Source organism: Equus asinus, chromosome 24 (assembly GCF_041296235.1).
Source record: "Equus asinus isolate D_3611 breed Donkey chromosome 24, EquAss-T2T_v2, whole genome shotgun sequence".
NCBI classification, from domain to species: domain Eukaryota; kingdom Metazoa; phylum Chordata; class Mammalia; order Perissodactyla; family Equidae; genus Equus; species Equus asinus.
Window position 1 is genome coordinate 68351019 of NC_091813.1, and position 22175 is coordinate 68373193.

At 46.3% G+C, this 22175-nt stretch overlaps 1 protein-coding gene across 1 annotated transcript in view; it reads right to left on the minus strand.

Moving 5' to 3' along the window:
- Positions 1-8648, minus strand: part of IL20RA (interleukin 20 receptor subunit alpha) — a 45187-nt gene extending 36539 nt beyond the window's left edge. Inside the window, exon 1 of the mRNA XM_070496375.1 lies at positions 8509-8648. The gene's annotated coding sequence lies outside the window, so the exon portion shown is untranslated. The remainder of the gene's footprint in view (positions 1-8508) is intronic.
- Between the last annotated feature and the right edge of the window lie 13527 nt (positions 8649-22175).

Genomic DNA, 22175 nt, shown 5'->3' on the forward strand with positions numbered 1-22175 from the left:
ATGTTCGCACAATCACGAAATCAGCTCATGATGCATTTCTCGGAGGGCATCCCTGTCTTTAGTTGACTCACGACGGTGTGTGTGTGTGTGTGCGTGTGTGTACTCTCGTAAGTCTCAGTTTAAAGGGCCCTTTTAGTAGGAAGTCTTGCCTGACTTCTGGATTAGTTCAGTTGCCTTGTTCTGAGCTTCTAAAGAAGCTCGGTTTCCTCAATTGTGGCACTTATACCTTAATCACCTGAGACTAAAAGCTCCATGAAGAAACAGACTTTGTTTTCTTGTTCACCTCAACACCTTGGACAGTTCCTGATATGTATGAATGAATGACACTGAATGAATGAATGAATGAAAAGTGCTCAAAGGAAGATTATTTAAAAGTCACGTTGTGTCACGTTACATTTTAACTTTTTCTTTTTAAAGATTGGCTTCTGAGCCAACATCTGTTGCCAGTCCGTTGTGTCTGAATTCCCCCTTTGTATAAGGATACCAGGCTTACTGGATTAGAGCCAATCCTCACGCCCTCTTTTGTATCTTGATTACCTCTGTAAAGGCCTTCTATCTAATTAAGATTACTTTCTGAGGTCCTGGGGGTTAGGATTTCAACATATTTCTTTCAGAGGACACAGCTGAGTCCGGGACGCCCACCACGCCCTCAGAGACTTGTAGGGCGGTGAGCAGGATCCGTGGGCTTGGCTTGTTGAGTGGGGAAAGCTACCGTTTCAGCCCGTGAAGCAGTTCTCCTCAACACGTTGATTGGTCCGTGTCCACTGCCAAAGGGAAACTTTTGCTGAAGTGTCGCCCCTGAAAGGCTCCCCTGAGAATGTTGAGGGCTGGGAAGAGGTCTTCTCTTGTACTTTGCATGATCTGAACATGAGAGAGAGCCACCATTTTGCAATATATGCAAATACCAAATCATTATGTTGTACACCTGAAACTAATGTAATGTTACATATCAATTAGACCTCAACATAAACAAAGGGGAGGGAGCCATCCATGGGTCTGTAATAAAGCCGGTGAGGTTTACATTTCTTCAGCGGAGGGGCTCACTCTCCTCAGACCCCTGCCTGCTGCCTCCACTTCCCCAAGGGGCACAATGAAGACGTGCACAAAGGGAAGGTTTGGAGAAGAGACGGAGAACACCATGTGGAGGCCGAGGACTGGAGTGATGATCAACCAGCCAAGGAACGCCACCGACTGCCAGCAACCCGCAGAAGCTAACACAGGCCTGGAACAGATGCTCCCTCCCAGCCTTCAGAAGGAATCAACCCTGCCAACACCTTCATTTCAGACTTCTAGCTTCCAAAACTGTGAGATCATATTTACGTTATTTATGGCAGCCTTAGGAAACCAATGCAGTAGGTATCGTTCCTCAGAAATGAACACAATGTTTAGGGAAGAGAAGAATGAATGCTTTAAGGGCTGCCAAGTCACTGAAAGTAAAGCTGAGGGGATTGATATAGGGGAAAAAATATCTGCAAAGTTGAGGAGAAGGCAATGGAAATGGGGGAAATAATACAAACAAGTGCTTTACCCAGGTGGATGCAGTTGACGAAATATCTCACATCCTCAAAACAGAAATGTAGCTCTATGGAACGGAACTTTGCAGACACGTCGAGAATCAAGAAGTACAAGGAAAACTTACTGACACATCTGTGTAGGACACAGTGTGCCCGTTCTCTGTGCTGGACGTGAGCTGGCATTGGTCAAGCAGTGGACAAGGTGACTGAAGTGGCTGTGTGGACATCGTTTTGGCGGCTCAACATGCAACGCAGTGATCGCCACATTCAAAAAACAGAACCAATTTTGAATGGATAATATTTATAATCAATATGAATTTTCTTTCCAGAAAAGAGTGGTCTTAATTGCATTAAAGACCACCATCTCAGACATCACAAGTTCTAGATAAAACATGCCATACTTCCGTTTCCTAAGTTCTGAGGAGCCAATAGAAAGAAAACCACCTCCACAAGGTGAAATTGTGTTAACATGAAATTCTGAGTTTCGGTGAGGGGTCAGGCCCTGCATTCCCCAGGAACCTGATGCTGAATCGTTTAAGGACAAACGCCCTTTTTAAATGTGGCAGGTGTGGTGTTTAAATGTGGCAGGCCAGCCATCTCAGCGTGACCTACAGTGAGTCAGCCTGAGTGCTCATGGACAAACCGGACACACACATAGCGAAGAGACCGGGAGAGACAGGGACCTGGTGTGACATAACTGAGAGCAAAGAAGACACACAGGAAATGTGACGGATGCATTCAGCGATGCAAATAGCTTGCTCTGTGCGTTCCATCAGCTTCGAGTGAGGACCAGCATTAAAGAGATCAGGACTTAGCTCATCACGTGGAAGAGCAGTGGAATAGCTCGAGTCTATGATGACAGGGCATCCTGCCTTGGGGCTGGGTAGAGAGTTTTCTGGGATGAGAGGAGCTCAAACGGCAGACAGGTAACGACGTGGAAGGAACGCTGCAGAGGAGAATCAAGAGAGAGCTGCTCACAGGATTTTAAGGTCCTGGCAACCCGGCTCCTATAGCAAAGGAATTCTGAAAGATTGAAGGCAGAGGCATTGGATTTAATGTCTTCAGCCAGCATTTTTTTCCCAAATGCTGTGTTCTCCAATTTTATATGTAATTGACACATCTGAGAATTGATTATAGTGATTTGATTCACTTTTCTGATGTCAGCTTTTGTGTCAAATAATTATGAATTTATAACTTATAATTTAATATAATATATAATATATAATTTAATATAATATAATTTATAATTATAAAGGACCAAGAAAAAGTAATAATGCTGTCAGAACATTACAATTATAGTGTGTGTAATTTTATAAGTAAGATCAATAAAATGATTTCACTTATTAAAATGTGTGCTACCTTAGGCTACAGTTAATTCCTAAATGTCTTTTTTTAAATCATCATAGAGGTAAACGTGTCAATGATGCCTGGTAAAATCGTACATTGAAGAAAAAATGCAAGTGGAAAGTCATTTAAAAAATATTATGTAAATAATGAAAAGCGCTTTTAATCAAAGGATAAATATTTACTAGATAATATTTTGTGAAAAGTACTATGCCAAGCACTAAAAAAGGCAACACATAGATATGCTGTTCTATTAAAGTGTTATAAAAATAGGTAATGTTTTCTGTGGAAATGTTTTATGTGGAAAAGTATTAATTTTATAGCACTGATAGTTCCATCTGGCTATTGTCTTTATCTTTGTGCAAAGTTCAGGCTTAAATGGAGAATGTGTTCCACCTATGGCTCTGAGAGTCAGGGCTACCCAAAGGGACACAGCACTCAGAGAAGCCTCGCTCCCACCTCGTCCTTACTCCCTCGTTCCGGAACCACACCCCCTCCCGCAGGCAGCCCGTCCCCTCAGTTGCTCTCTGGGGAGCCAACACTGCCTCTCCTGAGTGGAGTTTGTTCTACAGGAAGCTGAACGGTTCTTGCCGTGGAAGCACACACTGTGAAGAGTGTGGCTGGTGAGACCTGCAGCCACACGCTGGGGCCTCGGGTGCGTGACGCCCCCCAGAGAGGCTGGGGCCGGGCCTCCAGCTGGTAACTGAGGAGGCCGTGCAAATGTACGAGAAATCACCTCCTGTCTGCTCCAGAGGCAAGGGGAGAGAAGCTGGAAAAGGAGACCAGCCTGTTGGAAGAAAAGGACCCTTGAGTGGGCAAATCCTGAGTGAGCTGCACAAGGGAACCCAGATTCAGACCTGGCTCTTAGCCATCAGCATGTAACATGTTTAAAACAAGGGGTTGTCATGCTGTGTTGAAATAAATCTGGAAATTATTTAGCTTTGAAATGAATTTGTCCGGTATGGTCAGGTCTATTTGAGGATGAGTGCTCCGTGAAGCAGAAAACAACTATCTTGGTAAGTCAAAAAAAGCAAAGTGTAGAAGAGTGTGTCTAGGATGCCACATGTTATGAGAAAGGAGGGGTATGAGAAAGTACACACGCATCTGCTGCCTGGTGCAAAAGACACACCGGAAGGGTAAGGCAGGAGCTAGGGAGACAGCTACCTGCAGCAGGTGCGCAGAAGGGGAACCAGGGCGGAGGGATGAGGAGGGAGCGTCCCGTTTGTGCAGCTCTGACTCAAACCACAGCAACGTTTCACATACCCTACAAATACCCAGAAATCAACAGACAAGACCGGTTAGCATCTGGAGGAACCCGAACTGAAATGCACACAGTAACAAATGAACCTAACCCTATTATAAGTGGATAGCAACACCCACCATAAAGGAGGTGAAGAAAACACCGGCTGCTCTGAGGGACTTTGGATGTTACAAAGCTGAAGAGCCAAGAACTGTACGTGTGGGCTACAATTCAGTGAGGGAATGCGCATCTCACAGGAGCACAGGTTAGCAATTCCAAAACTACTCTATGCCAGAGTTCAACAAATAAGAAAATCCATTACAGATAATGACATCTGGTTTTCTCACTGTTGGAGAAAGAAGCTACGAATAAGGAAGGACACAATGAGCCTTGTGCTGTTGGATCAGAATCAGAGGTACCAGTGTAAGAGCATCGTCTTGTATACACACACACACACACACATAAGAGAGAAAGAGACAGAAATTTAGGTGTGTGAGGAGGACTGGGTTAGTGAGCATATTTATCATCCCCAGCTCTGTCTGCTGAGAGAGTCTAGAAACGACATTCTAGCAGCAATGAACACGACTGGCACCCAGATCTTGGTTTCTAACCACCCTTCCCCAGTAGAAGCAGCTGGAGCTCCCTGGGGAAGTGGTGGGTTCCAGGCCTGGGGGAGGGGAAATCCAAGATGAGCCCGGAACATTCTGTGGTGCTGGACAGTAAGAAAGTGCTCAAAAGGAACGAGGCTTACTGAAAGGACATGGGCGCCAAACTAAAAGAGACTTTGATGGCCAAAGCTGGAACAATTTAAGCAAGAAAGTTAATAATGATAGTGTTGGATTATAACTCAAAAAATTAACTGAATATTTGTGAGTCCATATTGATGTATTTAAACAAATAAATGAATAAATAAATGGGGGAGAAAGACAGCTCTTCCTTGCAGTAGAATTCCAGTTAATAAATGGAGACTGTTGGGGCCGGCCCGGTGGTGTAGTGGTTAAGTTTTCATGCTCCGCTTTGGCAGCCCAGGGTTTGCCAGTTCAGATCAGTTTGGATCCTGGGCGCGGACCTGTGCACCACTTACCAAGCCATGCTGTGGCAGGCATCCCACTTATAAAGTAGAGGAAGATGGGTATGGATGTTAGCTCAGGGCCGGTCTTCCTCAGCAAAAAGAGGATGATTGGCAGTTGATGTTAGCTCAGGGCTAATCTTCCTCAAAAATTAAATAAATAAAATAAATGGAGAAGGAAAGAGTGAAATAAAAATCACCATTGGGTATAATAGTTGTTGCAGTCAATACCCACTGCTGGATACTGAAATAAGTGGATGTAAGTTTGAGGAGAAACAAGGTATTCGCATGATCTCATAGTGCCTTCCCACAAGATATTCATTATTCACAAAGTGAAAAGTCATGACTGCACCTGTGAGAGACCCTGCAGACACCACCTTCACCAAGTGATCAGGGTTATCATCTCCAAAGGAAGACACACTGGCCTCAGAAACCCTTTGATCTGAGGCACTGAGACAGGCAACACGATTTGCATGGTATTCTTGCTCAAAAGGAATAACCTCGCTCTGATTATGAGGAAACTTCAAATGAACCCAAATTAGGGGCATTCTAAGGAAGAGCTAACCAGAACTCTTCAAAAGTGTCAAGGTCATGAAGGCAAAGAAAGGCTGAGGAACTATCATAGTTTGGGGAGTTGAAGGAGATGTGACAACTTCATGTAACGTGCAATCCTGAACTGGAACCTGGGACCGAGAAAGGACATGACAGACGGTCCTCAACTTAACATGGTTCGCCTTAGGATTTCTTGACTTTATGACGATGCAAAAGCCGTACGCATTCAGTAGGAACCATACTTGGAATTGTGAATTGTGCTCTTTTCCCGGGCTAGCGATGTGTGTGTGATCCTCTGTTAGGATGCTGGGCAGCGGCAGCCTGTGCAGCTCCCTGTCAGCCCTGCGGTCATGAGGATGAACCACCGGCACACTGACAACGTTCTGTACCCATCCAGGCATTCCGTTTTCACTTTCAGTACAGTGAAATTTACAGGAGATAGTCAACACTTTATTATAAAATGGGCTTTGTGTTGGATGATTTTGCCCAACTGTAGGCTCGTGAAAGTGTTCTGAGCACGCAGGAGGCAGGCCAGGCTAGGCTAGGATGTTCCTTGGGTTAAGGGGACGAACTAGGAACTCTGTACTATTTCTGCAACTTTTCTGCAAGACTCAAATTAGTTCAAAGTCAAAGTTAAAAAAGAAAATAACGAAAGTTTAATTAGTTCACCTGAATCATGTGTGTGTATGAAGTATGTCCTGGAACAACTTCTCAGTGAAATAAAACACCCAATGCCGCTATGTTTAAATCAAGGAGGACACTTGAACAAATGTCCTCACCGTGGTAATCATAGCACATGGGTTCTAGCATGAGACCTACGCATAGAGGTCTAGTAATACTGAGATGGCGTTCTAAAGCTTCAAAACTAAAGTTAGGCTCATTGTTGACAGACATAATAAACTCTCTACTTTTTCCCTATTTGTGGAAGATCTCCTTGAGGGAGGCACACTGGAGGTGAGATGGCACATCCCAGCAGGAGTCAGCTGGGGACAGGGGGTAGCAGACGGCTGGGGGCCTTCTGGAGGAGGGAAGTGCCAGCACGAAGTCCCTGAGGTGGGAAGCGGGTCGGCTTGCTCTGGGAGCTGGAAACGGCCAGGACAGCAGACCCGCAGGGGTGTGGGTAAGGCTGGAGGGACAGGCAGGCGCGGGCCACGTGGGACCTGGTAGCAGAATTCAGAAGTATTCTGTGAGCAGCGGAGGCCGCTGAAGGGCTTGAGGAGAGGGACACATGACCTTGGGAAGCCATCTTCTCCCACTCTCTTGTTGGCTTGGAATGCCTGTTTCTACAACGCTGACGGCGGTTCTTTATCTTCACCGAGGAATTAGACCTGGGAAGGGGCCAACAGGGTAGAGTTTGACAAGCGACAGGGATGCACTTCCAGTGAAACTTCTGTGCCTGGAGAGTTTACAGAGCGGAGGTGAGAGTGTGTGTCGTGTCTGCCCTGAGGGAGCATCAAAGATGTTCTGAATTTCATGGATCAGACAAGTTTCTTCTTTTCCCAAATTTTGCTTTGAAGCCAAGAATATCACTACCTTCTAATGTCAGCCTCCAAACCCAATTATTTCTCTCTTTGATTAAAAATAGAGCAAGCAAATTCACATCTGTTGGTTGAAGGCTTGATATGTGCATAAGACAGGAGTCGTTTCTTCCCATCCAGCTTACGCAGGAATAGTAAAAGACAAAACTAAAGCTTCCGGTAAATCTAGGAGTTAGAAGAGAAACATTTTTGTGAATAATATCTATTGTTCAAAGATCTCTCCAAAATCCATACGCACACTTTCCTTGCCTTTGTAACCGAACTGAACTAAACACCCTTTGTTCTGAGCACTGAGCCGCGGCCCTTTGGCGGACACCTGGCACTCCGCACTCGCTGCTGGTCAGCTCTGGGTTAAAAAGCAAAGAGGGCTGAACCAAGGCTCTGCAAAGTACAGGATTCTGGGCAGCTTTGCTGTCGTTTTTGTTTTCTTTTGTTTTTTGAGGAAGATTAGTCCTGAGCTAACATCTGCTGCCAATCCTCCTCTTTTTGCTGAGGAAGACTGGCCCTGAGCTAACATCTGTGCCCATCTTGCTCTACTTTGTATGTGAGACGCCTACCACAGCATGGCTTGCCAAGTGGTGCCATGTCCACACGCGGGGTCGAAACCAGTGAAACGCCGGCCACCGAAGCAGAATGTGCGAACTTAACCCCTGTGCCACCGGGCCGGTCCCATTGCTGTCGTTTAAAAAAAAAATTCCAGATATCTTGTTTTTAAAAAAATCTTTTTCTCGTATACCAGAAATGCAGAAGGTAAAAAGCAATCAGGTTAACAAATCACTCTGGTTTACTGGATTCCAGTTGGTGCAGTTTAAACATAAAACACATTACCTTCTGTCATGGATCAGCTGAAAGTTTTATTTCCGAGGAACCAGAGAGCACCTCTCTGTACCTGACCGTCAGTGCCCGTGGCGCGCCCAGGCCGGGGGACGCCCTGCGGAAGGCCGCCTCTCTCGGGCCGCGTTCCAGCCGATGCCCCCGGGTCCCCGGGAGGCGGCAGGTGCGCCCCGCGGATCCGACCCCTGGGCGCGGGGCTGCGCAGCCGGCTGGGGCGTCGCGCGCGGTCACTGTCGCCACCGCCGTCCAGCCACCTCCTCCCGCCGCCACCTGAGACCCCCGCGCTGGGAAGTGCGACCGCGGATCCGGCAGGCTGACCGCGAGCCACCGCGCTCCCCACGCCCGCCCCCCAGAAACCCTCTGCGTCCCCCAACCGCGCCATCCGCGCGCCCCGTCCGCGCCCCCGCCGTCCCCTACCTGCGCGTCCCGACCGCGCGGCCGCGAGCAGCAGCACCAGCGGCGGCGGCAGCAGCGCCCGGGCCCTCGGTCCGCCCTGGCGGGGGCGCAGGGTTTCCCCATGGGCGGGGGCTTCACACGGTGGGTGCGCCCCGTCCTCGGGCCGGCTGGGGCGGCGCAGGGAGGCCGGTCTCAGCTTGGGCACCGTCCGGGCGGAGGGGCGATGCGGCCCCCAGGCCTGGGGTCGCTCCCGAGGCTTGGGGGGAAGGAGACCCCTCGGGGACCGTGGGCGCTCCCCACGCGCCGTGCGGGATTCCCCGATCCCCCTGCGGTCTGGGGTCGCCCGGTGTCGCAGACCGGGACACGGGCGCAGAGCCGAGGGGCGGCGTCCACGCAGGCCGGGACGTGCCGCCTCCTCCCCGGAGGGCGGGGCGCTGTTGAGAAAGGTGGGAACGGTGGAAGGAAGCGAGCGGGCTCGGCCTGGTCCTCGGGAGGCAGGCAGAGGCTGGGCAGGCCTGAGGACGGAAACCAACGCCTACCGCGGAGGGCTGCCCGCTCTTTCCCTCGGGAACACCAACACCTGTCTCCAAATATGCAAATGGAGAGACACGACCCGAAAATAGGTCAACTACCTTTATCTTAGAAAAAAGAATCTTCGCGAAATGAAAAAGAGAAGCGATTTTGGTGGGAGGGGGTGAGAGGATGGGCAGGATTTTCAGAGTCCCCTCAGAAGGCTTCTTCCTCCTCGCCGGAAAGACTGCGGACAGGGTGAGTCCAGGCCAGCTTGTCCCTCTGGCTGCGACTCGGCTCAGCGAGGCAGAACCCGGGACCCCACAAACCACACGTCTGGTGTGTCGCCGGTCCCGTAGATTCCCCCACGGGGGGTGAGGGGCGCTGGAGGACTGAGGGCTGGCGGAGGGAAGGACCTGCTGCGCCCCGACTGTCACAGTGGCCCTCCTGGCAGGGGCAGCTGCTCTGGTGCTGGTTTCCCGCCTCCTCAACCCCCAGAATCGGCCTCATCGCACCCCTCAGGGGCACAGCCGGGCTGCCTGCCCCGTTCTCACAGGCTGCTGTTCCAGGTCCCTGGGTTCCTCTTCCCGGATGAAGCCCGCCTTCCTTTGGTTTCTCCAGCCCCAGGGCTGGCAGCTGCTTCCTGCAGTTGCTTGCTTTGTCTCCTTCTCAGAATCCCTTTTTACTTTTTTAGTTCTCCAACATCTGTTTAACCAATTCCTTATAGCCAGTTCTTTCTGTTAAAATAACTGGTATGTTTTCTGTTCTCCTGGCTGGACTCCTGCTGATTCAGTAAGAGTTTAGGAAGGACTGAACATTTTCCAAGGACCGTGTGTTATCAGGACATCATCAGTGTTATCTTGAGTTACTGTTGTTCTTACTAAATGTAAATTACGTTAGTTTAGCTCCATCACTATCATTTTAAGTCTGGTGGGTTAAATATGATGTATATTTGCCACAAAAATATTTGGGGCCAATAGTTTTTTGGTATCTAAACTTTGGGACTTGTATGTATTTCCGTTCAAAGAGGAACTGTTCACCGCCCTCGAGGGGCTAAGCAGACAGATCCGCGGCCCTCCTTCCCTGTCCCCTGAGCCTTCGTGACTTGGCAGGAGCAGTTCATCCTTTCCTCCTAACAGCAGGTGCCAGTGGGTGGGTACTTGGGCTTTGGAGTCCTTTCTCCTTGTTTGTGAGCCAGTCCTCTTCTGTAATCGTCTTCCCTCTCTCCCTTCCTCTCAGGTTCCCCTTTGCACTTGTCAGACACCAAGTCAGAACTTCACTGGGCTGGTGCCTGTTAAGAAACTCACCCGTCCGTCCTCAGGGTGCCTGTGGTTTTGTAGGAGGCGTGTGACTGAGAAGTGGCTCCGTGTTCAGCTGATGTTTCCCATGCACTAAGAGCACAGTCATGACTTTTCTTTTGTTTTTACCTGTGACCCGGAACTCGCCCTAGGGAGTTCCCTTTGTTCCTTTAAATTCTGCGTGCTTACCCGCCCCTGTGAACCTCAGGAGGAGGCAGTCCGAGCCCCTCCCAGCCTAAACCTTCACCGGACAAAATAAGCCGAACTGTGTCCTTCAGAAGAGTTTTGAAATGACTCGACCCATTCAAATTGGTGTTTTCCTCTGCCCATAAAGATTGCAACTCTTCTTGTCATGGTTTACCACACTGAGATCCTAATTTTGTGGAGCCTGATGTACGGATTCCTGGTCTTTCTGATCAGGAAGGCCATAAACCAATGCCCCCACCCCAACCCCAGCACTAATACCACCAACAAAAAGTACAGACGTTTCCTTTTCCAGTTTAACTCCTGAAGAGTTTCAGGGAGGATACACTGTCATCATTGTCATCACCGTCATCACCATCATGTGAAGTTACTGAAGTCTTACTCTGAGCCAAGTGCGATGCTGAGAATGTTGCATTTACTGCCTCCTTAGGTCCTTCCAGCAGTTCTGCGAGTTAATCGCATTACCCCGAGTTACAAAATGAGGAAGCAGGCTTGGACGGGCCATTCACTAAATAAGGGGCAGAACTGGGAAATGAATCCTGGTTAATCTAATTCCAACACCTGTGTCTTCAATGACGTCCTTATATGACTCTTGCACTCGAGAAAATAAAGCAAATACATTTGAGGGTTGAACTGTCAAATAACACACACATTGAGATGTATACTTATTAATTTATGAAAAAAGCAGCATTTTTGTGACTTCCATATCGTAAATTACAAGTGAGTGGGACAGAGGCGCATTCCTGGATGCTCAGCTATGCTGGGGGGCGGGTTCAGAATGTCCTAAGGAGACTGCTTCAAAAGTCAACCTGAAGATTAGGCTGAACCGGCAAAACCCTGGGCGGACCAAGCAGAGTGTGCTAACTTAACCACTTGGCCTCGAGCCGGCCCCTATTCATCCCATTTTTGACGACATTTTGACTTTTTCCCGTGTGGAGCTATTAGCAATAGTGCCACCTTGAACATTCCTGTATGTGTCTCCTCTTAGGTGCACATGTTTTTATCAGCGATGTACCCAGAAGTGTGATTGCTGGATCATAGGACAGATGTGATTTCAACTGAAGTCAAGAATGCCAAACCTGTTTCCAAAGTAGTCGTAACAACTTTCACTCCCTTCACCTCTAATGGGGGTTCTTCTTCCATATTCTTCCAACACTTGGTATTTTCAGGCTTCATAACTTTGGCCATTTTCGAGGCTAGGTAGTGATATCTCACTGTGGTTTTCATTTGCATTTTTCTGATCATTAATGACATTGAGAACCTTTTCATAACTTTATTAGCCATTTAGATATATTCTTGTGTCATGAGTCTGCTCATTTCTTGTTTATTTTTTGTGTTAGATTGTCTTTTTATTTTACTTTTAGTTTTTTGAAGGAATTTGTTACATATGCTGAATATGAGGCCTTTAGCAGTTATATATTGCAAATTATTCTTTTTATGGGCATTGTTTCTTGAGTCCTGTTTAAAAAGTGTTATCCCATGCTAAGGTCATGAAGAGCTTCTTCTCAGTTATCTTCTGAAAGCTTTTTTGTTTTGTTTTCCACATTTCAAATTATGATCTACCTGGCATTGATTTTTATTTTGACGTAAAGTAGGGGTTCAAGTTTTCCTTTTTTATATGAGCCAAACTGACCCAGCACTATTCACTGAAAAATCAACTTTCCCTGTAGCTCTTCAAATCCGCCTTCCTCCTTGACTGTGTCTTTAACGATGGCTCTGATTAAAGAATGTACTCTGTTCCATTGGTCGATTTGTCTATCGTTACGCCAATACCACACTATTTTGATTACTTTATCATTTTGCTGGTAGAGTGAGACCCTCTACTTGGCTCTTATTTGAGAATCTTGGCTATTTTTGCCCTTTGCGTTTCCATATAAATTTTAGAATCACTTGTCAATTCCCACAAAACAACTGGCTGAGGTTTTTCTTAAAGTTTTTCTATTAAGTCATAACATGCATCAAATAAGGCACCTAAAGCACATTAATCTTAAGTTTTTCATATACACACAATGATGGTGCCAACGTCAGATCACAGTAGAGAAGCTCTCCAGCACTCTGAGGACCCAGGTGCCTTCTCACATCCTTCTAACAGGAAGTCACTATTTGACTTCCGTTACCATTTGACTAGTCTTGACTCTTCTTGACCTTTCTATCAGTGGAAACATACAATATGTATTCTTTTATATCTGGCTTCTTTTGTTCAACATCACTCCTTTGAGGCTCACTCACGTTGCTACATGCATCAGTAGCGTTTATCTTTTTTAGGGCTAGGAGTGTTCCATGGTAAGTTTTTAACATCTGCGTCTGTTCATCTTTATCCTGAAAGCACACGTGAGGTTTCAGTGTTGCTACTATCACTGCAGCAATAAATGCACCCGGTCCCCGTGCTCCATTCTTCTCTCTCTTCTGGGGTGACGTGATGAGAGCCAGGTGGATGCTGTGCTCACACCTCGAGAGAAGAAGCCCAGAATTATGGATCTGGAAGCGTATAGAGGCTGCACACTGCTCACCTGCTGCTCTTTCTGAGGAGAGAGAGAAACCCTGCTCCCTGGTGTAAACAAGTGGAAAGTGGGTGATCCTCCCAGGAAGCGAAGCGGAGGGTCCCGACCCTGCATGCAAACGTGTGGCTCTGGGGAGATGAGTTTTACTATCCTTTGACCGGGAACACATGGCTCCAGGTCTGACACCCTTGCAGTGTGAGAAACAGGTGACTCTGTGGAAGAGGAGACATTCCGAGATGCGCCGACTGGCTTTGCTCAGGAGACCAGCTGTCCAGATGTGTGGAAATATTCGTGCAGCCTTGTTTCCCTGACGTTCTGCTGTGTGAATGCAGGCATTTGGTTCTCCCATTCTCCTGTTGTTGGACATTCAGGTTGTTGCTTACGACTGAGTTGTAAGAGGCCCCGTTGTATTCGGGACACAAATCCCTTGTCACATACGTGTGCTGCAAATATTTTCTCTGAGTTCTTGGCTTGCCTTTTAATTTTTCAATGATGTCTGCAAGAGCAAAAGTTTTTAATTTTGACAAAGTCTCATTTTTCAATATTTTTCCTTTGTGGTTGTGTTTTGGTGTCCCATCTAAGAAATTTTTGTGTATCCCAAAGTTGAAAATGTTTTCTCCTAGAAATTTTCTTGTTTTAGCTTTTACAATTAAATCCATAATACATTGAAAGTTAGTTTTTGTGTATGGTATAAGGAAAAATTAGAGATTATTTTTCCCATGCAAATTTCTTGTTGTTTCTGTGCCATTTATTGAAAAGACTTTCAGTCCACATTAAATTGCTTTAGCCATTTTGTTGAAAAATTGTTGACCACATCTGTATAGGTTTATTTCTGGGTCTCTATTCTTCTCATTGGTTATGGATTGAGAACTCAATACCTGTTAAAATTAGGCTGTAGATTCAGTGCAATTCCAATCAAAATTTTAACAGATTTTTGTGAAACTTGACAAGGTGATTATAAAATTTGTGTGGAATTGCAAAGGTCCAGAAATAAGACTTTTTTTAAAAAGTTCAGATGAGAAGACTTTCCCTTCCATGTATCGAGACTTGTTATACAGTCTCAGTGAGATGAAGTGGTGGACTGAAGGATCAATGAGACAGTAGGCGGACACAGACATTTATGGACATTTGATAAGTGACAAGGCGGGTATTTTAGACTAGTAGGGAAGAAGGGGGTTATTAGTGAATGCTTCTGGAAAAATTGGGTATTTACCTTATTTCACACCACTTACAAAAGTAATTTGAGGTGCATAGTTAAAGGGTTGTTATGTGTTAAATGATGTCCCTTCCCCCTCAAATTCACATGTTGAGGTCCTAACCCCTGGTACCTCCGTAAGTGACCTATTTGGAAATAGGGTTGTTGCAGACGTAATTGGGTAAGTTAGGATGAGGTCATACTGGAGTAGGATGGGCTCCTAATCCAATGTGGTTGGTTTCCTGACAAAAAGGAGAAATTTGGACTCCAACATGCACACGGGGATAATGCCATGTGAACAGAAAGGCAGAGATTGGAGTCATGTGTCTACAAGCCAAGGAACACCACACACTGCCAGAAAACCACCAGAAGCTAGAGGAGAGGCCTGGAACGGAGTCTTCCCGACAGCCCTCAGGAGGAAGAAACCCTGCTGTCACCTTGGTCTCAGACTGGTAGCCTCCAGAACTGAGACGACAAATCTCCATCGTTTGAGCCAGCTTTGTTAACGGCAGCCCCGGAAAACCGCTCCAAGGCTCAACGTGGAGGCACAACTAGAACACCGTGTAGTAGAAAATCTGTGTGGCCCTCGGTAGAAAACATTTCTTAAACATAAACAACACTAGCCAGAAATAAAAAGGTTGATAAATTTAACTGCATTGAAAGTAAGAATTTCTGCTCATCGAGAGACACTAAAAGAGAGTTAGAAGACAAGCCACAAACTGAAAAACTATATATGCATCACATATAAATATAACATGTATTATGCCGAATATTATGTTATATATACATATTCTCTGGATGTGTGTATGTATTCTGCAGATATATTTATACATATATATTCTGGATACTAGGCAACTTTCATTTAATTTTAAAGAACATTTTCACCTAAGGGATTTGTGATGTTGTTTTGGTCATTTCTTTTCTATTTTGAGTTTGAGAACTACTATGGAAAATGGAAACAATATTCCTAACAAAAACAATGGCTTCTGGAAGGGTTTATAGATAGCCACAGAGGTTACTTCAGTCAGTAGCATAAAGAACGATGGCAGTAAAGAAGATGGAAATCCTTGCAAAGGTTGGGTGACTTTGGCATTCATGATCACCAAAAAAGTTCTCAACTGTTAGTGTAACAATTCAGCTGGTGGTTGCACCTGCCAGGCATGTTAATTAGCCGGAGTATGTGAAAAGAAACTAACGATTCCTCTTTTTCCAGATGGAAAGACAAAGCACGACATCAATAATTTGCTCTGGTCCAAAGCCAGAGGTAGTGTGGCTTTACCTAGTGCTAGCATAGTTCCCTCTGCTGGGTAATTTAACTTAGCTCTGAAGAGTTTCGAAAATGCTGGGTTAGCATGTAAGTCAATTCAGAGTTTTTATTTCAAAAGGGCCCAGAGTAGCAAGGATAATCTCGAAGAAGAACAAAATTGGGCAACTTACACCAAGATATCATGGTTTACTATAAAGCTACACATTGAGAAATTAGAATTCATTAAAATTAACAACTGCTATTCATCAAAAAATGCCATTAAGAGAGTGAAAGAGGAAGTACAGAGCAGAAGAAGAAATCTGCTATATATATGAAAGAAAGCAGAAGATATGAATAACTCCTACAAATCACCAGAAAAAGATACACAACTCAATACAAAGATGAGCGAAAGTTTTAACAGGCGCTTCGCAAAACAAGATATCAATGAGACAAGAGGCCTCTCAACATCCTCCATCATCATGGAAACGCAAATTAAAGCCACAATGAAATGCTGGTACACCCACCACAGTGGTTACACAGCGTCGAGTGTCGGTGAGGAGTCAGAACAACTGCAGCGCTCGTATGTTGCTGGTGGGAGTCTTCAGTTGGGTTAGCAGTTTTCCAAAGAGGGTCAGGTTCATGGACAGGCGAGCTGGGTAGTTGTTCAGGGCCCCAAACTCACAAGGGCTCTATGCATGGTTTAATGCCCTGCTGGACACCTCTCGAAATTCCTAAAGGTTTTCTCTTTAAATTTGTTTTTTGTAAGTAAAGTCTTGTGAGACAATGGAGCACTCACCTGAGAACAAGCGAAGTGCAATTCGTGTGTCTGTTGCTGTTCCTTGCTACCATATTCACCATGCCCGTGAGCACAGAATTCTGGTGAAACCATCGTGCCTGGGAATTCAAGGAGACTCAAAGGAGTACCAGGTCAGTGGGGGATGCTGATATCCCCGAGAAGCCTGTTTCCGCCAGAACTGGAACTTGCACGGAACACAGAAAGAAGGCAGTGGTGTTCTAGGAAATGTGGCAAACTGAAGAATCTTATCAGATCTGTTCTGACTCATGTTACTTCCCTGCATTAGCCAAACACACATGCTGGAAATGAAGACAGAGAAGGAAAGGAAGGGTAGGACAACCCACTGTTCTTTCTCCTTTTAGTCCCTCTTTCTCACCATAAACTGAGGGTAGAAAGTGTTGCTATAATGGGCACATACCAGGAAGCGAAATAAAAATATTTGACTTAATTCAGTGCCGCATTTTCACTGTTCTGTTAAGAATGAAATACATATGCACGTAGCAGCTGTGAAATATGAGTTGTGTAATTTCAGTGATTCTGCATACAGGTTAAATGCTGCCACATTTGCATTTAAAATTGCCATTGCACAATATAAAGGCAAATGGTGAAATTCATGCTGCTATTTAAACATTTTAGTTTTTTTCACTTACAGTCACCTGAAATATCAAATCAAAGAACAACATAATAAGTTGAGAGAGATCATGGAAAAAAGGAAACATTTATATTTTAGTACCTTTGATGGCACATTGCCTCACTTTTTGAACAATAGACCTTGCATTTCATTTTGTGCTGGACCTGCAAATATGTAGCCTGCCCAGTTTTTGAACCAAGAATTTTAACCCTGGATACATACTCAACAAAAACGAATGCTCATTTTTGGAATCTTTCATTTTTTCAAATATTGAACATTAACATCTATTAAACTTTATGATGCAACTTAAGACACTGCAACTCTAGGCTCCAGCCCCATGGCTGAGTGGTTAAAGTTCTGTGCTCTGCTGCGGCAGCTGGGTTCACAGGTTCGGATCCTGGGCGTGGACCCACTCCACTCACCAGCCACACTGTGGAGGTGTCCCACATACAAAAAAATAGATGAGGATTGGCACGGATGTTAGCTGAGGGCGAATCTTCTTCAGCAAAAAAACCCAAAAACAACAACAACAAAAAACAATTGCAACTCTAGAGAGAGAAGTGTGCTTATCCTGAAAGTAAAAAAACCCAGGAGAGAATAGGAAAGGACAAATATTTTTGGTAGAACCTGGTTGATCTGAACTCAGAATCTCCTGGAGATTCACGGGGTTCCCCAGCTTGGAAGGACAAAGGGAGAAGCCAGCACCTGGAGCAGAGTGACCGTCCTTTGTGATCTGTGTGCACCACGCGTCAGAAATGTACCCAGCCAGCCACCGGATGTCACTGTTCTCTCGTGCTCCTCGTCTGGGCATCCCACAACGTCTCTGCGTGAATATTCGGTGTCCTGCTTTGCAGCCTGACAGTGGCGCAGGCTCACCCGCACGGGCCTCGCAATGTGGGATCCCTGACTATCCCCACATAACCATGATTTTCGTTCCTGAGCAGCACAGAAAGGTTTAGAAGCTATGAGCAATCTCAAGTGCGGCTCTCAGCTGGTCTCAGCCCTGAAACAGAGCTTGGGGGATGGAACACAGCAGCTGTTTACCTTTCCGTCAAGTGACTGGCTCTTCTATGCGCCCCGGCCTGGAAATCGTTGTGTTTCACAGGTGGTTTAGATTACGTTCAAAGATAACACCCAAATCCTTCCATTAAAATAACAAAAACCAAAAACCAGGAAATGAAAAACAAGGCTTAATGATCAGTTGGTGTCAAAACGTGACAGCAGGTCTCCAGAACTTCCTACCAGCACCAGGCTGCAGCTGGCTCAGGCGTCTGTCCTCAGCCTTCCGTCCATGTGCGTCTCAAGGACAGGCCGTGGCTGTTGGCCTCCCACACTTCCCACCCTGTGAACGGAGTGGGGGAGCAGCCCGGGCTCCTCCTGCCCCACGGGCGTGCTCACATTCATCATCCAGACCAAGGGATGGGTGATCCACAGCACCTTCCTGCCCTTCCCCCAGGAGAGTTTCCCTTAAATTCACTTACTCACTTCTTCAACAAGTACTGCCTTCTAAGTGCTGACTGCTGTATTAGGAGCTGGGGACACAGCAGCGACACACAGAAAAGTCCCTGTCACTGTGGCGCCCATATTCTAGTGTTTAAGTAGAGATTAAAATCGCAAACTAAAGGGAAATTGCCCAGGTGGTTTCTGCAGACGTCAACCAGCGAGTGGAGGTGCAGCTCGCCTTCCTACCACCAAGGAGGGGGATGGCTAGCTCAGCGGGTGAGAGCAACCACGTCCCAAACCGGCCACTGTGACAGCCTGCAAGAGGCCACTGTCCTCACATCCGCCCTCGCTCTCTCCAATCGGTTCACAAACAGCCAGAGGCTTATTTTCAAGGCAAATCTTACCTTGTAGCTTTCTTGTTTCAAACCCTTCAACGGTTTGTCCCTGCTCTTCAGTTGGCAACAGCAGTCTTTACCGCGGCTGCGATGGCCCCCGCCTGTTTCGCCAGCCTCATGGGGCCCATCCTTGGCCCTGTCTCATTCCCACTCTCTTGAGATCTATCGGCCATTTCTCAGTCCCTCTCGTTGCCAGGCACTTTTCTGCATCAGAGCTTCTGCAGATGTGTCTCCTTTGGCTGGCAGGCTCTTTTGTAACCGTCTCTCCCTCCCCAGCACATACACACCACCCTTCACTGTCTGCCTGAACTCTGGTCACTTCTGCAGCAACGTCAGTCCCCTGGATGGATCAGGTTTCCCCTGGGCCACAGCCCTGATGATGATGATGCCCCTGTACCTCTCGCATGTGGGAGTCCGCGCGTTGCCTTTCCTGGTCATCCCATCCCAGGTCTCCAGTTTGGACAATTGACCCTACAACATGAGAAGGTATCAGTTCTCCACGTACCAACCTTTGTGGGGTCCCCACTGCCAGCTGGCCAACAGGCAAGCAATCTCCAAAATTCCTCATTGGAGCCTGTTTCCTAGGACCATTGGTTGGGTCCCCTGAAGACAGCTCTGAAATGGAGATTTGTGGGCAGTTGTCAGTAGGCGAGAGCTCCAGGCCTCAGCACTGTGATGGAGGAGGGAAGCAGTGCTGGTGGAGGGAGCTCGAGCTGCCATGTAGTTGCAATAGAAGCTTTGGCCAATCCCACAAGGGGCTTCCGAGCTGGGACTGCCCTTGAGAGTTGCCCCACTTCAGGCAGGGGGATGCTGGCCCTGTAACCCTGCATCCGTCTGCCACTGGGTGCTGGCTGCCCTAGGAGGGTGAGCGTGCCCTTGGATAGGGTGGCTCCCTTCAGCCAAGGGCAGTCCCCTGGAGGGGACACAGCTACGACAGCCACCACTTCCAGCAGCTGGGGAAGGAACATCTCAGTCTGCAGTGGGATCTAGGGGGAGCAGCGGAGCATCCATCCCGGCAACCCCAGGCTTTTCAAAACACAGTGAGGTTTGCGGAAATAATTGGTGGGTTCTCTTATCTCTACAAAACCCGCACCTGCTGCCCTCAGCTGCTCCTACTTTGCTGCTCTCTCTGCTCTCAGATTTCGTCTTTGTTGGCCCCTTAGCTCTGCCTTTTACTCTTCTGACCCTAAAACACGTGTTCCCGTGGGAGGAAAGGAGAACTGACTGAAAAGCTCCCGGTCTCCCGGAGGTGGTGCTGGGTGCTTCATGCGTGCTCTCTTCAAACATTAACCTTATTTCTCTTCTCTTCCAAAGTTTGTTGAACTCTGTTTCCCCTTTTTATTTCTGAGATTTTCAGAATTTTTTCTAAAGATTCAATTTTAAGTGAAGATTTCTAGTGATAGTGAGTATGCCAGTGCTGTAATAAAACGAGAAATAGACAAAAAACAAAAATGATACTTTACCAGTAGTATTTAACTATATTATGAATTATTTTATTATTTTTTAAGTTGCTAAAACTGATGCCTCCTTACTATTTAACATTTAACATTAACTTTGCAATGGCAAGAACTTTTAATGACTGTCTTATATATTTATATGTGTGTATCTTGTCTGTAGATTTCTGCAAACAACAATCACCAGTAAGAATGGATTCTTAAATGATGGATTTCACAGCTCTCCACAAGCCTGCTCTGTCCTATATCGTGCACCCTGTAATTCTTAATGAGAGGTTTCTTTCTAGTCCCCTGTTGCCTCAGCTATGTAGTAAAAATGAAATGGACATCACCTGAATGGCCACAATATTCTTTTGTCTATTTGACCTAATACAATCTTTAAAAGCCTTAGATGATTATGTTTTTTTTAAAGATTTTATTTTTTTCCTTTTTCTCCCCAAAGCCCCCCAAGTACATAGTTGTATATTTGTTGTGGGTCCTTCTAGTTGTGGCATGTGGGACACCGCCTCAGCGTGGCTTGACAAGCAGTGCCATGTCCGTGCCCAGGATTACGAACCAACGAAACACTGGGCCCCCTGCAGCGGAGCGCGCGAACTTAACCACTCGGCCACGGGGCCAGCTCCAGGTGATTATGTTTTGGTCTTAGAGTCTCTTCACTGTTTTGAGCTCCTTCTTGGCATGACTCAGCTCTCCCAGTATTCCTTCTCGTGGGATGGGCACAGGACCAGAAGGAGCCTGGGTTCTAAATGAGCCTCTGTTTTCTCATATGTGGAACAGAATTAATGTTTATATCCTATATTGCTGTGAGATCAGTTAAGGAAATCTGTGGAAGGGCTTTGAAAACAGCGTTTTAAAAATGAAAGTATTATTGGGTCTGGCCCGGTGGCACAGCAAAGTTCACATGTTCTGCTTCTCGGCGGCCCGCAGTTCGCCCGTTCAGATCCCGGGTGCCGACACGGCACCGCTTGGCAGATGCCATGCTGTGGCAGGTGTCCCACATATAAAGTAGAGGAAGATGGGCACAGATGTTAGCTCAAGGCCCGTCTTCCTCAGCAAAAAGAGGAGGATTAGCAGTAGATGTTAGCTCAGGGCTAATCTTCCTCAAAAAAAAAAAAAAAGAAAGTGTTATTAACGAGAGGAAAGGAAAGACGTGAATGGTTGTGTCCTGCGTCCCAGATGCTTTTACTAGTTATTTCTCTGGCAGTGTCCCCTGACATCTTAGGGAGGCCATGGATTATAATTTAAAATCTCTTGCTTTTGGCAATGAATTTACCTTGTTTCCCATGTTTGTTTTAATCTAGAAATCTGAACCAGAAAATGCATGTTATCACTGTTAATTAAGTGTATTTCTCTGTATCTAACTTCAGTCCTTAAAAGGAAGAAATCGGTTTCAGGATGCAACTCACAGGTCCATTCCAGAAGGTCAGGAGGTGCAGACGAGTTGAGCTGTTGACTCAGCTGAGGTAATCTTGATGAGCATGTGCGTGTGTGTGGGTCTATAATGTGGTTCATCTCCATAAAACCCCAAGCTTTATGGGTTTGAAAGCATTAACTCATGTCTCAGGGACGTCCCCTACAGATTATTAGAATTCTTGGTGTGCTGTCTGGCCATCTGCTTACCTACAGGAGTTACAACCAGATGGAACGGCCCCGCTCACATCCATGCTCAGAGAAGAAATATGAGAACACCTGAGTCCTTTTCTGTTCTGTTGAAGCAGCACCATTTTTTACACCTGTATCAGCATAGTAACAAAGGGTTGATTAATTTGTGACTTTTCTGGCTTCAGATTGATCAAACTAGGAAAATAAACAGTTATCTTTTTTTCCCTCTTCCTGTTCTATGAGAATATATCAATGATCTTCTACAGCAGGCCTATAAGTGGATATTTACATGTTCACTGCCTGTGTCCTGTCAGGGAGGGGAGTCTACTTAATTTCAGTTTTCAGGTTTAGCCAAACGACAAGGAAAGATATCCGGCAGCTCTGTTAGGTCACCCGGTCATGGTTTTAATGGA